General features: G+C 42.0%; 1 protein-coding gene across 2 annotated transcripts in view; it reads left to right on the plus strand.

Moving 5' to 3' along the window:
• The window catches only part of ZNF239 (zinc finger protein 239), a 110,865-nt gene extending 104,357 nt beyond the window's left edge, over positions 1-6,508 (plus strand). For both annotated transcript variants that reach the window (XR_006587124.1, XR_006587131.1), the window contains exon 4: positions 6,449-6,508. The gene's annotated coding sequence lies outside the window, so the exon portion shown is untranslated. The remainder of the gene's footprint in view (positions 1-6,448) is intronic.
• Positions 6,509-15,052: the final 8,544 nt, after the last annotated feature.

The raw sequence follows: 15,052 nt of genomic DNA on the forward strand, positions 1-15,052 counted from the left end.
AAATTAACAAAAATTGTTTTAAATAACAATACCATTTATGATAGCTCAGCAAAATCAAAATTACTTAGGTATTTAACAAACAACAAAACATATGGAGGACTGGTATGCTAAAACTACAAAAAACTTATGAAAGAAATCTAAGATCTAAGTAAATGAACAGACGTACCATGCTCAGAGATTGGAAGACTCAACATAGCAAAGACAGATGTCAATTCTCTCCCAAAATGATATATAGGTTTAACATATTTCCTATCAAAATCCCAGCAATATTTTTTATAAAATATAAACTGTTCTAAAATGTATATGAGGAGAGCCTGGGTGGCTCAGTCAGCCAAGCATCTGACTCTTGATTTCGGCTCAGGTCATGATCTCGCAAACCTTGGGATCAGTCTGAGTTGGGCTCCCCACGGATAGCCTGATAGCATGGGTCCTGTTCAGGATTCTCTCTCTCCTCTTTCTGTCCCTCCCCCTGCTCATGTGCAGTCTCTAAATACATAAACAAACAAATAAACATTTAAAAAGGGGGAGGGGGTGGCTCCTATAAATCAGCAGAACAGAGAAAAGAGTCCAGATCTAGACCCACACAGACAGGGCCATTTGATTTCTTACAATGGAGCAAAGGCAATTCAGTAGAGAAAGTAGTCTTTACAACAATGGTGCTAGAACAATTGTATAGCCATTTTTCTGCATACCCATATCTATAAAGAAAAAGAAAAGATGGGGTGCCCAGCTGACTCAGTCAGTAGAGCAAGCGACTTTTGATCTTGGGGGCCTGAGTTTGAGCCCCACGTGTAGGGTACAGTTTACTTAAAATTTTAAAAAGTGGTTCTTAATTTAAAAAAAAAAAAATGAGAGAGAACCTTGAACTAAATCTCACACCTCATTAAAAACAAAAACAAGGGCGCCTGGGTGGCGCAGTCGGTTAAGCATCCGACTTCAGCCAGGTCAAGATCTCGCGGTCCGTGAGTTCGAGCCCTGCGTCAGGCTCTGGGCTGATGGCTCAGAGCCTGGAGTCTGTTTCCGATTCTGTGTCTCCCTCTCTCTCTCTGCCCCTCCCCCGTTCATGCTCTGTCTCTCTCTGTCCCAAAAATAAATAAACGTTGAAAAAAAATTAAACAAAACAAAACAAAAAAGTCAGAATGAAACTTAAATGTAAAATGTAAAGGTATAAAACTTTTTAAAAGAAAATATAGGTGAAAAAATCAAGACCTAGTGTTATGCAAATAGATATAATACCAAAAGCAAGATCCATAAAAGAAAAAGTTGACAGACTTGACTTCATCAAAATTAAAAATTTTTTTGCTCTGGGGGCGCCTGGGTGGCGCAGTCGGTTAAACAACTACTTCTGCTGAGGTCATGATCTCGCGGTTTGTGGGTTGGAGCCCCATGTGGAGCCTGCTTTGGATTCTGTGTCTCCCTCTCTCTGCCCCTTCCCCAGTCGCACTATGTCTCTCTCTCTTTCAAAAATAAATAAACATTAAAAAAAAAAAAACTTTTCTGCTCTGCAATACTGTGGGGGACGAGCAGAGAGAGAGGGTGACAGAAAATCCCCATCAGGCTCCACACTGTCAGCGCAGAGCCCAATGTGGGACTCAAACCCACAAATCATGAGTTCATAACCTGAGCTGAAATCAAGAGTTGGACACTTAACCAACAGCCACTCAGGCACCCCATACAATATTAAGAGAAGATGAACTATAAACTGGAAGATTTTTTTTTTTTTTTAAATTAGGCTTCATGCCCAGCACAGAGCCCAACATGGGGCTTGAACTCACAACCCTGAAATCAAGACCTGAGCTGAAATCAAGAGTCGGTTGCTTAACCAACTGATCCACCCAGGGGCCTCTGGAAGAAAATTTTGTAAATCGCTCATCTGGACCTGTATTTAGAAAGTATAAGGAACTGTCAGATCTCAACAGGAAGGAAACAACCCAGTTTTTAAAAAATGGGAAAAACACTTACTCAGATACTTACAAAGGGATATGGGGATGACAAGTAAGCTCATGAAAAGATAATCATTAGCCATTAGTGAAATGCAAATTAAAGCCATGATAAAATATGGCCATATAGCCCATTAGAATGGCTAGAACAAATATTTTAAGTTTCTAAAATGACAATATCAGGGCGCCTGGGTGGCTCAGTTGGTTAAGCGGCCGACTTAAGCTCAGGTCACGATCTCGAGGTCCGTGAGTTCGAGCCCCGCGTCGGCTCTGGGCTGATGGCTCAGAGCCTGCAGCCTGCTTCCGGTTCTGTGTCTCCCTCTCTCTCTGCCCTTCCCCCGTTCATGCTCTGTCTCTCTCTGTCTCAAAAATAAATAAAACGTTAAAAAAATTTTTTTAAATGACAATATCAAGTACTAGTGAAGATGTAAAGCAACTGGAACTCTCATGCATTGCTAATGGGAATGCAAAATGGTACACACACTGGAAAAGTTTAGTAATTGCTTATAAAGTTAAATACTTTATAATCTAGCAATCCCACTGGGGCTAGGGAGGTAAATTGGTACGACTATTTTAGAAAGCATCTTTATGGGGGTGCCTGACTGGCTCAGTCATTAAGCGACCGACCGGCTCTTGATTTCAGCTCAGGTCATGATCTCAGGGTCGTGAGATTGAGCCCCGAGTCCAGATCTGTGTTTATAGCATGGAGCCTGCTTGGGATTCTCTCTCTCCCTCCCTCTCTGCTCCTCCCTGCATACACACACACTCTCTCTCAAAAATAAACAAACTAAAAAAATAAAATAAAATGATAGTATCTTTATGTGATGAAGTTGAATGTGGGCAAACCCTATAACCCAGGAATTCCACTGCAGGTATAATCCAAAGTAAATCTGGCACATGTGCTCCAGAAGACATATGCTGGTTCAAAGTACCATTGTTTATCATATCCCAAAATGGAAATAACTTTAACAGAATAGTGAAGAAATAAGTTGTTGCCTGCTTATTAAACGGAATATCATAGGGCACCTGGGTGGCTCAGTCGGTTAAGCTTCCGACTCCAGCTCAGGTCATGATCCTGAGGTTCTTGAGTTTGAGCCCCTCACAGGGCTCTGTGCTGACAGCTCAAAATCTGGAGCCTGCTTCAGATTCTGTGCCTCCCCCTTTCTCTGCCCCTGTCTGACACCCCTGCCCTAAGGAAGGGATTCCTCACACTTGTCCCTCTGGATCCTCCTGTCTCCATCTCCCCAGACAGAATAGCGATTCCCCCACTGGAGCCAAGAACCTTGGCTCGCTCTACAACGACCCCCCCCCCCAACACACACACACACTCCAAATCCCAGTCCCATTGTCCCCACCCCCAGAGGGCCCAATTCTCTGCAGGTCCCAGTTGTACGACCCTCAGCCTCGGACCCGCCGCCCGTCCCGCCCCTCACATCTCGCTCTTCTTCACATTCCGCACCTTGGTCGTCCCTCTGAGCACCCAGGGGAGGATGGAACACTGGGGACTAGTCATTTGTAGCTAAGGCAGTTGGCGCTTGTTTACTATCACCATGGAAACCCCTGGCATTGCTCCCCTGGGGGGGCCTCCGAAGGGTGGGGTCTGGCGCGCGGTAGCCACCCCCCTCTCGCCCTTCGGGCACACGCAGCGCTTCCGGCAGCCCCGCTGTTCTGGGCTTGCCGGGTCTCCTGCACCCCAGCACCCGGGAGCCCGGGCCCCCGCTCCGCTTCCATATTCTCAACAAACCCCACCTTCTTCCCCAGGAAGATGGAGCGGGAAGGACTTAGCGCGGCGGGGCAGGCCCTCAGTGGCTGGCTCCGGGGGCGGGGCCGCGAGGGCGCCATTGTGACGCGCCTGAAACGGAGCGGGGATTGGTCTGCCAAGCGTGGGCGGAGCCAGGGCCTGTGGGGGCGGACAGTGAGGTAGAGGAGTGGCGCCGCAGAACATTCCTGAGTCGCTGAGGCTGCCCACTGAGAAGCACTTCAAAGGGCGGGCCCCAAGACGTCTAGATAGAAGACCACCGTGAGAGGAGATAAGGAGTCGTTTCCTGCCGAGGGAGAAAGAGGGAACCAGGAACACCAGAGACATAATGGCTGCTCAGAGGGCAGAGCATGAGGAGTGGGCGCAGGTTGTGCTCCCAGCTCTTGGGTTCCTACTCCGCACTGTCAGGTAGCTTCACCTGGCTCTAGGTTCCTCTGGAGAACAGGGCTTTGGCTTCTGGCCCGGTTCTCAGAGACAAAGTGCTGGGGTAGAGGATGTCATCGCTAAGATCTTCATTGCTGGAGAAAAGCGCCAGTTCGATGTCATTGGAGTTCCTCCTACATCCAGGCCACCAGTGTTTTTGCTCTCAAGACAGGCTGAATTTGTACACAGTCGTAATTAGCAGTATGGGGGGCCAAAAGTTGTCATATTTCTGTAGCAAAAGCTGCTAAGCAGTCTTCTTTTGCTTTCCATCTTTAAAAAAGATGTTTTTTCAATGTTTATTTTTGAGAGACAGAGTGTGAGGGGGGGAGGGGCAGAGAGAGAGAAGGAGACACGGAATCTGAAGCAGGCTCCAGGCTTTGAGCTGTTAGCACAGAGCCGGACTTGGGGCTCGAACTCAGGAACCATGAGAACATGACCTGAGCCAAAGTTCAGGCTTAACCGACTGAGCCACCCAGGTGCCCCTGTTTTGTTTTGTTTTGTTTTAATCCTTCATTGTTTGATCATAACTATGCATAGTCTTTGGTGGGCATCACCAATATGAATAAACTCCTATTTCAGAATTACACGTAAGCAGGGGCGCCTGAGTGGCTCAGTTGGTAGAGCGTCCGACTTCGACTTAGGTCATGATCTCAAATTCGTGGGTTTGAGCCCTGCATCAGGCTCTGTGCTGAGAGTCCAGAGCCTGGAACCTGCCTCAGATTCTGTGTCTCCCTTTCTCTCTGCCCCTCCCCTGCTTGCACTCTGTCTCTCAAAAATGAATAAACGTTTCAAAAATGAAAAAAATTAAAAAAAAAGAATTATATGTAAGCATACACAAAAAATAAAACCTTACAGGCTATAATGAGAAATCAAAACATTAAGGTGAATGATAAAATGGGGCAAGGTCTTTGTATATAAAAAGCTTGCATGTGAAATGCAATGTGGCTTGTGTGTTGGGTTCTAGAATCATAGAAAGACATCAATGGTAAAACCAAATTAAAGTCTATAGATTAAGAGTATTCTACCAATGTGAATTTCTTAGTTTTGACAAAGGTGCCATGGTTATATCAGACATTAAATATAAGAGAAATAGTAAAGGGTATGCAGGAATTCCCTATACTATCTTTGCACCTTTTCTGTAGATTTAAAATTATCCCAGGGGTGCCTGGGTGGCTCAATTGGCTAAGTGTCCTACTCTGGATTTCGGCTCAGGTCATGATCTTCACAGATTGTGAGTTCAAGCCTGACGTTGGGCTCTGCGCTGACAGTGCTGAGCCTGCTTGGGATTCTCCCTCTTGCTCTCTCTGCCCCTCCCCCGCTTGCATGTTTATTCATTCTCACTCTGTCTCCCTCTCTCAAAATAAATAAATAAGCTTTACATAACCAAACTCTATCTTTGAAAAATAAAGTAATCCCATAATAAAAATTTTATTTTAAAAAAAGTATGAACAATTATCCTCCAGGAAAAGAGTTTTATTTTTGCACTCAGAGCGTTGGTGATAGTTATTATAACTTGAGTGATCTAGGTATGAAGGACAAAAATACAGTCAACAACTCTTTTGCCTCAATTCCAGCTTTTGGTTCTTCCCTACCCAACATTTCAGAGTTCCTTCCTGGGTCCCCACACACCCCTCTGGCGTGTAGCCATCAGTCACTGCAAGTGACCATACCTGGTCCAGGTTCTGCCCCACTACTTTGTTGTTACATGGAAATAAGTCATTCCAGCATTCCTGACTGCTTCCTGAATGGAAGCTGTAAGTGGTAAGAACCACAAAGGTATGGGAGAAGTTGTGTCAAGGCATGTTCAAATTAAAGAAGAAGGAAACTGCCTCTTTTACTCTGAAAACACATTAGCGTATCTCCTGAGCTTTCCTCAGTGAAGTGTTTATCATGTGGCCCCCAGCCTTCGCCCCAGGCACAGGAGTTAATTGACACTGTAATGGAAGGCATAAGACTGTAATACACCAACAAAACATGGAAACCAGATAGTCACTGGGGAACTAGGTAGAACAGCCCAGTTTTTCGCTGTAAAGGTGACTAGAAGTTTTCATTCAGGGAATCCTCCCATAGTAAAAGAAAGATAGATATAAATATTAAGAGCAGAAGATGTAAATATTAAAACAACTGGGACTCAGAGATAAGTTTATCTTCTGGAATCTGGCAATTTTCATTATGCTGTACGAGTGGAGACTCCCAGTATAGCAGTACTGTCCAATAGAAATATAATGTGAGCCACATATGTAATTTAAAATTTTTCTAGGAGGCGCATTTACAAAAGTAAGAAGAAACAAGCAAAATTAATTTTTTAATGTTCATTTATTTTAAGAGAGAGAATCCCAGGCAGGCTCCACACTGTCATCGCAGAGGCTGATGTGGGACTCGAACTCACAAACTGTGGGATATGAACTGAGCCAAAATCAAGAGTCGGATACTTAGCCAACTGAGCCACCCAGGTGCCCCTCAGGTAAAATTAATATTAATGTTTTTATTTGTTTCAGTATATCTAAAATATCATTATATATGCAGTCAATATATAAAACTATCAATGAGACATTTTATATTATTTTTTACTGGATTAGACCTTTGAAACCTGATGTGTTTTTTCCACTTACAGCACATGTCAATACGGATGTTAAGTTTTTATTGGTAAAATTTACATTTATGGGGCGCCTGGGTGGCTCAGTGGGTTGAGCGACCGACTTTGTCTCAGGTCATGATCTCGAGGTCTGTGAGTTCCAGCCCCACGTTGGGCTCTGTGCTGACAGCTCAGAGCCTGGAGCCTGTTTCAGATTCTGTGTCTTCCTCTCTCTGACCCTCCCCCACTCATGTTCTGTCTCTCTCTGTCTCAGAAATAAATAAACATAAAAAATTAAAAAAAAAATTTACATTTAAAAAAGTAGATTCGCATATCCATGTTGTTCCAAACATAGTTAAAAGTTTTCCACTAACTGAATTGAGTATCAGTATTTAAATTTATTTTTTAAATCAGTATTTAAATTTGAAATAAGGCAAGGATGTGAAAAAATTGGAACTCTTGTGGGTTGCCAACAGGAATGCAAAATGGTATAGCCACTATGGAAAGCAGTATGGAAAATCCTCAACCATATGATCCAGCAATTACATTTCTGGATATACACTCAAAATAATTGAAAGCAAGGTCTGAAAGAGATATCTGTACCCCAATGTTCATAGCAGCATCACTTACAATAGTCAAAAGGTGGTAGCAACCCAATTTATTGACAGATGAATGAATAAACAAAGTTTGGTATATCCATACAATAGAATATTATCCCACTTCAAAAGAGAAGGAGATTCTGAGACATGCTACTATGTGGATGAAACTTTAGGACATCATGCTACATGAAATAAGCCATCACAAGTTGAGTACTGCATGATTCCACTTACATCAGATATCAAAAGTACTCAGATTTATAGCACCAGAAAGAAGAGCGGTGATGTTGCAAGGAGCCGTGGGGAGGCAGAAAATGGGGGAATTGTTTAATATGTGTAGAGTTCCAGACTTTCAAGATGAAAAGAGTTATGGAGATTGGTTGCTCAACTTTATTACTATTTTTTTTTAAGTTTTATTTTATTTTTGAGAGAAAGAGCATGAGCAGAGAAGGGGCAAAGAGAGAGGGAGAGAGAGGATCCCAAGCAGGCTCCGAGCTGCCAGTGCAGAGCCCAACAGGGGGTTCGATCTCACAAACAGCAAGATCATGACCTGAGCCAAACTGGACGCTCAACCAACTGAGCCACCCGGCTGCCCATGCACGACGTTAAATGTATTTAACAACACAGATCTTAGAAAATGGTTAAGATGGCCAAATTTTTATTGTATTTATTTAGAGAGAGAGAGCACACATACACAGGAGGGGCAGAGAGGGAGAGAGAGAGAATCCTAGGCAGGCTGTGCTCTGTGAGCAAAGATCCCAATGCACGGCTCAGCTCACGAACCGTGAGATCATGACCTAAGCCAAAGTCAGACGCTTAGCCAACTAAGCCACCCAGGAACTCCATAAGATGGCCAATTTTATGTTGTGTATTTTACCTCAGCTAAAAAGTTAGAAGGGCGCTCTGTGCTGACAGCATGGAGCCTGCCTGGGATTCTCTGTCTCTCTCTCTGCCCCTCCCCTGTTCTTTCTCTCTTAAAATAAAATAAACATTAAAATAAAAAGTCAGGGGCATCTGGCTGGCTTAGTCAGTAGAGCATGTGACTCTTGATTTTGGGGTCATGAGTTGGAGCCCTATGTTGAGTGTGGAGATTACTTTTAAAAATAAAAAATAAAAATATTAAAATATCAAAATAAAAAGTCATGTCGTCAGTCACAGTAGCCACATTTCACGTGCTCAATAGCCTTGTGTGGCTAAATGCCCCCCTTATCACACAGTGCAGCTTTAGACTAAGAAAGGAGGAACTGAAATGCTACTATCTTCAGCTGCCACTTTGAAAGGGTTTCTCCAAGGCTGGCTCTGCTCTAAGCCACCGCCTTTCTCCCCTGTGCCTGGAGGGCTAGAACCTGTTACTTAAGTCCTGCCTGTGTTAAATATTCACACTAATTACTGCAGAATAAGCTTCGGTTTCCTTTAGGGAGTCTCACTTGAATACAGAGGGCAGGGCAGCCTTTTAATTATTGGCTATCCACTTTGACTCTGCGGGTGTAATATTTCTCAAAGAGAGGTGCAAGAGACTTCTGCTAACTCCAGTTGTCACCCTGTGAAATTGTATCCCAAAGTGGATTATTTAACACTGAAATCACTGTGATCCAACGAATAAGATTTGAGAGCAACTTGTATTAAGTCTCATTTGTGAATAGCACAGAGATTTGACCCCTCAGGGACAGAAAGAAGGGTGAAGGAGATATGAGGTTTGCTCTCGACTTTCTCTCTAGGGCTTAAATGTGGTTGACTTTTATTTACAGTTGTTAATATACTTTAAGTTTCCTATCAGGTGCTTAATATATATTTTAGACAAGGATTGATTAGAGTTGTTTTTATAGTAATTTTTGTATTTTATTACTATGTGATCTAATCACATTTTACAATTTCAAGGTCTTTTTAGTTAACTTGTAGCTCCTGAGAATTTTTATTCTTTTCTGAAAGGGCATAATATGTGATAAGCCTGATAAGACACACATTGTGCCTTTTCAGAAAAGAATGAAAATCCCTTGGCTTGGTGATAAGCTCTCTAAATGCAAGGACAGAACAATTTAATTCTTTTTGTCTTCCATACCATTAAGCACAGGGCTCAAGTTCTCAGTAAGTATTTGCTAATGGCTAGACGTACTTTTTCTGCAGGTGTTCATGTGTGTTTTAAATGAAAATACCTAGTTTTATTTAACAAGGTTTAAATGTCTTTGTTGCTCACCAGTAATCAAAGGCAGGCGCCAAGTTTAGCTTAGTTACTGAGTATCCAGGGCAGTTGGAATGGTCTCCAGCTTGAAGGAAGGGCCCAAGTAGTATTGAATAGATAAATAAATGAAACTAACTGCTTTTTAAAGTGAACTGCTCTAAAATGAGTCGAGGTGGTGCCTCCCTGACTCAGTCTGTAGAGCATGGGACTATTGATCTCAGGGTTGTAAATTTAAGCCCCTTGTTGGGTGGAGAGATTACTTAAAAATAAAATCTTAAAAGAAAGAAAGATGTACCTTATGGGGCACCTGGTTGACTCAGTGGGTAGAGCATGCAACTCTTGATCTTGGGGTTGTAAGTTCAAGCCCCATGTTGTGTGTAGAGGTTACTTAAAAACAAAATCCTTAAGCAAATAAAAATAAATAAAATGAGCAGATAATCGCATGTATTAATCCTTAGGAAGAACTCTCCTATAAATATTTTAAGTGTTAAAAAATACAGCAAAAGTGAGGTTTTTGACATCCTCTCGGATTTTATAAACATAAAGTCACATTTAAGGGGCACAATTGTCTGAGTACATTCAGCACCCAGGAGAGCCATGCTCACGGGAGCTCAGCCACGGAAATAGGGGCCTCTCTGTCAGCTGTGGTGAAGATGAATGAAAACCAACTTTGTGACTCAGCCAACGTCCCAATAGGAAATGGAGAGTTTATAGTTCACATTCTTAGGAAATGCCAAAACGTTTTTCATTGTACTTACAGAATTCAGTAGATTTATTTATAGATTCAATATTCATGACTGCATTGTAAGTTGAGTCAGGTTGCCCTCTCACTTAGAAGATAATACGAAGGCCTTTACCAATAGTAACTTGTTGGTTGTCAATTAACAGAAGTCAGACTGGCCCGGACAGAAGAGAGTCACTGGTAAGACCCCTTATTTCACTGTTCAGATTCAGCCCAGGGAAGTTAAATGACTTTTGCAAAGTCACCCAAATAGTAAATTATTGCACAGAACCTGGAAGGCTTGGGACCCATTCTAGCGATGTTCCTCTTAAGCCAGACTGATTCTTTGCTCTATGTGTAAATGTGCTTGTGTGTTCCTCACTTTGTACAGTAGTGTGGGACTGTCAAGGTGACCATGCAAGCTGAAATGATGCAAAGCGATCTTAGTGCTCAATGGGGAAAAATTATTATTATAAATTATTATAAATATTCTTATTTCTGTGATAAAAATTTTTGCCAAAACTGTAAAAACTCTCTGACAGTAATAAGTGTACTGGGAAATGAAAACAACACTAAAACTAATATTTATTTTGTATTCTGGAACCTATTAGAAATGTTGAGAATTAAAGTGTTTTATATATAAAAACTTACCATGAGTAGTCTGAACAATGCTCGCCTCTTATGTTCATTGTATATAGCTTATGACAGAAAGAGCATCTTTTTAATTCCTTGGCCAACTGTCATACTCCTTTATAAATTTGGATCACCTTCCAACATCTTATCATTTGCACTTTTAATGTCAAGAAATATCTCCAAGAATCCTCTAGCACAAAGTTATTTGCCAGCATCACTTCCTCTAGGACACCTTTAAACTTTTCATCACAAATACTTTTTTTTATGTTAACTTCTCTTTCAGCCAGTTCCCCTGGCTGCAGATCTGGAGTCTCTTGAACACCAGCAATGTCAACATTCCCCCTGTCAGCTCTTTTGGCTATAACTCCATTTACACTCAGTTCCAATTTCACTCCCAGCATTATCATTTTTCACTTATTTGCTATACTTTTGTCTTTGTTGGTCAATTCTCTCTTTTGATCATCCATTTTTTTTTTTTTTTTTGAAATATCACATAGTTTTATTTTGGGAGACAAGAGGTGACCCAGTCACATGCTTTTCTGTCCATATGTGAGCTGTACAACAGACTCACAGTGATGATCACTGACAGAGAACTTACAGGCCTTGTCACTTATCATAATACATATCTGTTATGTATGTAGTGATTTATGGCCTGAAGAGCTAGCAGCCAACGTTTATATTTTATGCAATTACAGTTAGTACACTGTGGTAACTAAAATTTGAACAATCTTGTTGAGGGACTAATATGTAACTAAACCATGGTAAGTGTAATTTGTGCATAAGGGAACCCTACAAAGTGAGGGCTGGCTGTGTCCAGGTGCAATTAGTAGAGAGTTTAAGAGGAATATAGACTTGAAGCTTTGACAGACTGGTTTAAATCCAGGATAACCGTCGTCGTCAACCTCTTAAAAGAAAAAGGCAAGCAATTCAGCCAGCAAAATTGAGTTTATTGGGAATGGCAGAGGAATTGCAATTCAGAACAGGCACGCTATGGCAAACCATAAGGAAGTACAGAGAACAATGGAGGAGAGCATCCTTTTATAGAGGAAAGGAGGAAGTTGGGAAGGGGTGTTTTGAACAAAGTTCATTGGAGGAAAATGAGAAGTCATTGGCTGCAGGTAAAAATGAAAGGCAGCCTTTCATTGGTGGCTGAGACGAGAGGAAATCTTCCTTCCTGCTGGATTATGCAAACTGTGAGGAGTGGCTTGTGTGACAGCCCTCCCTTCATGGCTTCTTGACTAATTTTGAGTTAGTTTTCCTTAACACCTTTTCACAGCCTTAGGCAAGTCCTTCACCTGTAAAATTAGACAAAACTATCCCATCTCTCAGGGTTACTGTGAGAAGTAGTGATCATATCAAGATTTGATTTCACTTAGCATTGGGCAGATGCCTGCCAGGCTTAGCAGCAGAAATGGAGTCTTAATTTTCCATAGACAATTCCAACATTACTTTTACATTCTTATTGTAATTAAACAGGAAGATAAAATACTTTATGGAAGCCTATCACTCCCTTTCTTGCAGTCCAAAACCTCTTAAGACTACTTAAGGTGTCTGTCTAGTTTTGAGGAGGTAGGGAAGGAAGAATAGCTAAAGGAAGGTATGCTGTAGCTGTCTTAAGAGGACTGCCTTATTCTGGGGACGGAGGAGATGGAACTAGGGTGTTAGATGAAGAAAGGGATGGGATTTTGTGCACTGATCTGTGTTTCTCTGAGTCATATCTACATGGTATCTTTATTATTTGGTTTGCAATAATGTCCAGAACATGAGCCAGTCTATTAATAAGTGCAAGAATAAATACATTCCAGGGGCCCCTGGCGGGCTCAGTCGGTAAATCATGCGACTCTCAATCTTGAGTAGTGAGTTCCAGCCCCATGTTGGGGTGTAGAGATTACTTAAAAAACAAACAAACAAACAAACAAACAAAAAACATTCCAGTAACAAGTAACATAGTAACATTACCTTTTTTCACATCTATAATTTTAGTTTACCACTGTTCTTTCTCAGTGTGTGTGTGTGTGTGTGTGTGTGTGTGTGTGTGTGTGTCATAGGCATTAATGATAACAAGGTAGATGACTCAGTCTTTATTAACACTTTATTCCCAGTGCATATAAGATGGTCATTGAGAAAGTGTAAGAACTTTTTCTCTGATGAGGGGCTTGCTCCTCAGGTTCTGGTGATAGCCAATGAAATTAACATTGATAATAGGCAGTTAAGACCTGTAAGAGCAAAGAGAGACAACTTATTGCCCGAGGGCCCCCAGATGACCTACAAGTGAGGTTGCTACAATGAAGCTCCTAAGTTTGGAGTGTGATGCTTGCTCAGCACTTTGAGATGATCTTCAGTGCTTACAACCTTGACAAAATATAGACTTTGGATAAGAAATGCCTGAGAGTTCTCCCTACCACCTTTTTTTTTTGTTGTTGTTGTTGTTGTTGTTGTTGTTGTTGTTGTTGTTGTTACTGAGATGTGGCCTCAAGTGTTTTGGGTCCATGCACTCTCCCTCTGACATGGGAAACAATAATCAGGGATGGTCCTTCCTTGAAATTAGGGAAAAAAGGCTACTGAATTTGGAAAACCTAAGTCTTGATCAGTGATGCTTTCAGAGACCAATCTTGACCAAAAAAAGAGAATATGAAAATTAATAAAGGAAACCTGAACTAAAATTGGAGTTGGGAAGACTTCTAGAGGAAACTCTTACCCCCATCCCTGGTCAGTTACCCCAAAAGAAGAGGAGAGATACCTTGCATCTCCAACTGGAAGATGTCACTACTTTACTACCCTAGCAAGAGAAAAGAAGATGTTCTCCTGCCCAGCAACAAGCCCAGCCAACAGAAAATGCTGTAGCTCAGCCAATGAGAAGCCTTGTCACCCTGAACTCTTTCCTACTAGAACTTTCATTTTTCCTTTGCCGATGACTTTCTTGCCCAACCCTCCTTTCTATAATAGCCTTCCATTTTGTAGAACTCCTTGAAGTTCTCTCTCTGCTTGCTGCCCAATTCATGAGTCACTTGATAAAGCCAATCCATCTTCAAATTTACTGTTATATTTTGGTTTTCTTAACACGAGAAACCAGGAAGAAAGGACAAAGGGCGGGAATAATTGCAGTTGGTGGTTATCCCAATATTCAGAAGAGTGTGAGCATGAAGGAAACCTTGTTAACACTTTTAGGTACATCCTTGTAGAGCTTTTTAATGTATGTAGATATATATTGTACATTTGATGACAATAGCAAAATATATCATTTTAGGAAAATGTTCACAGGACTACTTTTTTTAAAAAAAGATTTCTACTGTGGCACCTGGGTGGCTCAGTCAGTTAAGCAGCCAACTCTTCATTTCCTCTCAGGTCATGATCTCACGAGCCCTGCATTGGGCTCCATACTGACAGCACGGAGCCTGCCTGGGGATTCTCTCTCTGCCCCTCCCCTGCTCGTGCTCTCTCTCTCAAAATAAATAAACTTAAAAAAAATGTCTGCTGCCACATGTCTGGAAAGCAGCAGAATCAACTGCTTATCAGATCAGATGATTTATCTCTTCCAGTATATTAAGCAGGAGGGCACTAAGAACTCAGCTATGTCATTAAATACCCATCTATTGTATAAGTGCAACTAAAAATTTTGGGCGGCTTTCCATATCTATCAAGGTTCAAAGACAAGAAGAGTACCACCAGAGAATGTGTATATATATATAATTTTTTACAGAGATTTGAAAGTTATACTACTGTGGGAGCTGGTTAAGCAGTCTCTGTCTGCAGGGGAAGGTGGATATGAAGTCGGGGACAGCCAGAATGGCTGGAACTCACAAGTCAGAGATGAAGCTAAAATTCACCTTAGCTCTCCTTGTTCTTGCCTCTGACCTTGGTAGTGTGGGTATCCAGTAGAAGACCCTTCCTTCCTGAGCTAAACACACACCTGGCCCGGGAGTGGGGAAGTAAACAGAGGCCGCAGGGGAAGGACAGCAGCTATAAGGCTAGGTGCTGCCACCCACCTAGGATGATAAGGAACCGAAGGTCCTACTGCCTGAAAGCTCACACAAGGATCTCTCTTGAAGTCCCTACCCCAGATGGAAATACACAGAGAAGGGAATTCTGGGCAATATCCTTCAGCTTAACCAGGCGGCTACACGTGAAGCCATTGACCCTGATTTCTTTATTGTGCCCCACGTGGCCTGCCCCTGGTATGCCCTGACAAGAGCAAGAGTTTAGGACATGTTAGTGATTCTTCATTT

This window comes from Felis catus, chromosome D2, assembly GCF_018350175.1.
Source record: "Felis catus isolate Fca126 chromosome D2, F.catus_Fca126_mat1.0, whole genome shotgun sequence".
NCBI classification, from domain to species: Eukaryota; Metazoa; Chordata; class Mammalia; order Carnivora; family Felidae; genus Felis; species Felis catus.